Source organism: Eucyclogobius newberryi, unplaced genomic scaffold (genome assembly GCF_026437365.1).
Source record: "Eucyclogobius newberryi isolate DKJ021-1_F unplaced genomic scaffold, fEucNew1.0.hap1 SCAF_6, whole genome shotgun sequence".
Lineage (NCBI taxonomy): Eukaryota > Metazoa > Chordata > Actinopteri > Gobiiformes > Gobiidae > Eucyclogobius > Eucyclogobius newberryi.
This window is the reverse complement of record NW_027316278.1, coordinates 35,787,384-35,790,561: the sequence shown is the minus strand read 5'-3', so window position 1 is coordinate 35,790,561 and position 3,178 is coordinate 35,787,384. Positions and strand designations below refer to the sequence as shown.

At 43.2% G+C, this 3,178-nt stretch overlaps 1 non-coding gene across 1 annotated transcript; it reads left to right on the top strand.

The window, feature by feature from the left end:
* Window positions 1–1,003: 1,003 nt before the first annotated feature.
* On the top strand, window positions 1,004–1,075 carry trnac-gca (transfer RNA cysteine (anticodon GCA)). Its single transcript has one exon. It is a non-coding gene; the product is annotated as a tRNA-Cys (tRNA).
* Window positions 1,076–3,178: the final 2,103 nt, after the last annotated feature.

The window sequence follows — 3,178 nt, the reverse complement described above, 5'->3', positions numbered from 1 at the left end:
TTGTCGCTAAGCATCCAAAAGATATGCCTATGCCCATCCATCATCAATGAGAAGGAGCGGAAAAACGGGGCACAGAAAGTACAACACACAATGAAGTCCCCTGAAGGTTTCCATGCCCACATTCTCTCAACTCCGCAGCAGCATGTGCTGTGTGATTTGAAAAGACCTCAAAGGCTTGCCTCACACCACATGGAAACCTTGATGAGCCTGTAAGGTCTATCGCACAGACACAAGATAAGTCAAAAACTACTGACAAATCTGACAAGTCTGACAAATCTGACAAATCTGACAAATCCTTTTTCTTTAGGAGAATACCCAGTAAACGCCCAACCTATAGCATTTGTATGATGCTAAACCTATTTATAAGCATTACTAGTGCCCCTTTTCCATTAGCACCTACTTTGCTCAACTCTATTCAGCCCTGCTTTAGCACATTTCCATTTGGTGCTACCGCCTCAGACCAGGTACACTTTTAGTACCCTCTTCTCCCTTGGGCCAAGTCGAGCAAAGCAGGGACTCAACGTGACGTCCACATATTATCAGATGTTGATTGGGTAAAAGTGTAACGTTTCTGCAGCAGCAGAAGTTGTCGGAACACTGTTGTGGCATCTGTAAACAAGCTGCGCCTTACACAAGTTTCGTGGCTGAAGGATAATAAACAACTGTTGTGCAAAAGCTAGCGCAGCTGGCATCGGCTGTTTCCTCCGGTCCAGAATAAAGCCACTCATGTCAAGACGACAAATAAAACAAGCGGAACCGTTCTACTTAGATGCGCGTTCAAACTGTGTATTTAGCCTTTTTTGAATGGGTTGCAATAGGGCAGATAAAAGTTTGGAATGCACAGAAAAACGGCATGAGGTCAAACTCAGTCAATACCAGAGGAGGGTAAACTACAATCAACCCTTAATAAAAAGGTAGATAAGTGTTCAAGCTTCAAAGCTCAGCTAACACTGTGTGATTGTGTCAATGCGTCCTTGCCACCCTCATATTTGGAGACAGATAGGGGAGTATAGCTCAGTGGTAGAGCATTTGACTGCAGATCAAGAGGTCCCCAGTTCAAATCCAGATGCTCCCTTTACTTAAATAGAATTTGTATTTGTTAAAAGACCAACTGCAATGTTGGCATTCCGCAGACTGCCCTTTCAACTTCATACCAATGTCTCAAGAGGGTGTAAGATGGCATTTAAGATACAGTTCCGCCCCTTTCCTTGACTTAATTTTAGCTATAGCTTTTTTGCACTTGGTAACACTCTGTCATCGTCGTAGTGAGCGTGGTTGATTAAGACATCAAGACAACATCCTCTGCAAACAACAGTGGCGCAAAGGCCTGACCATCAGGCGCTCGCCTTCGAGCCTAATGCATGAGGTCAAATCTTATCCTTGCTTTGAGAAGTATTTAAAACAAATAGATAGGTGTGCAGCGACACAGCATATAAAGTATGATGTAACAGTTCTGTTGAGCCAATGCATGTGCTCCACCAAATATTTCAGAATATACACAAGTGAGGTGGCTACAGGTACATCTTGTATATTTTGAACAAAAGGACAGTTGAAGAGTTCCTGATTACGTTTGCTTTTCACATAATAGTCAATCTACAGCAATTTACACGTCCTCATTCAGCGTTGTCGCTAAGCATCCAAAAGATATGCCTATGCCCATCCATCATCAATGAGAAGGAGCGGAAAAACGGGGCACAGAAAGTACAACACACAATGAAGTCCCCTGAAGGTTTCCATGCCCACATTCTCTCAACTCCGCAGCAGCATGTGCTGTGTGATTTGAAAAGACCTCAAAGGCTTGCCTCACACCACATGGAAACCTTGATGAGCCTGTAAGGTCTATCGCACAGACACAAGATAAGTCAAAAACTACTGACAAATCTGACAAGTCTGACAAATCTGACAAATCTGACAAATCCTTTTTCTTTAGGAGAATACCCAGTAAACGCCCAACCTATAGCATTTGTATGATGCTAAACCTATTTATAAGCATTACTAGTGCCCCTTTTCCATTAGCACCTACTTTGCTCAACTCTATTCAGCCCTGCTTTAGCACATTTCCATTTGGTGCTACCGCCTCAGACCAGGTACACTTTTAGTACCCTCTTCTCCCTTGGGCCAAGTCGAGCAAAGCAGGGACTAAACGTGACGTCCACAGACTATCAGATGTTGATTGGGTAAAAGTGTAACGTTTCTGCAGCAGCAGAAGTTGTCGGAACACTGTTGTGGCATCTGTAAACAAGCTGTGCCTTTCACAAGTTTCGTGGCTGAAGGATAATAAACAACTGTTGTGCAAAAGCTAGCGCAGCTGGCATCGGCTGTTTCCTCCGGTCCAGAATAAAGCCACTCATGTCAAGACGACAAATAAAACAAGCGGAACCGTTCTACTTTAGATGCGCGTTCAAACTGTGTATTTAGCCTTTTTTGAATGGGTTGCAATAGGGCAGATAAAAGTTTGGAATGCACAGAAAAACGGCATGAGGTCAAACTCAGTCAATACCAGAGGAGGGTAAACTACAATCAACCCTTAATAAAAAGGTAGATAAGTGTGCAAGCTTCAAAGCTCAGCTAACACTGTGTGATTGTGTCAATGTGTCCTTGCCACCCTCATATTTGGGGACAGATAGGGGAGAATTGCTCCGTGGTAGAGCATTTGACTGCAGATCAAGAAGTCCCCGGTTCTAATCCGGATGCTCCATTTACTTAAATAGAATTTGTATTTGTTAAAAGACCAACTGCAATGTTGGCATTCGCAGACTGCCCTTTCAACTTCATACCAATGTCTCAAGAGGGTGTAAGATGGCATTTAAGATACAGTTCCGCCCCTTTCCTTGACTTGATTTTAGCTATAGCTTTTTTGCACTTGGTAACACTCTGTCATCGTCGTAGTGAGCGTGGTTGATTAAGACATCAAGACAACATCCTCTGCAAACAACAGTGGCGCAAAGGCCTGACCATCAGGCGCTCGCCTTCGAGCCTAATGCATGAGGTCAAATCTTATCCTTGCCTTGAGAAGTATTTAAAACAAATAGATAGGTGTGCAGAGACACAGCATATAAAGTATGATGTAACAGTTCTGTTGAGCCAATGCATGTGCTACACCAAATATTTCAGAATATACACAAGGGCAGAGGTGAGGTGGCTACAGGTACATCTTGTATATTTTGAACAAAAGGAC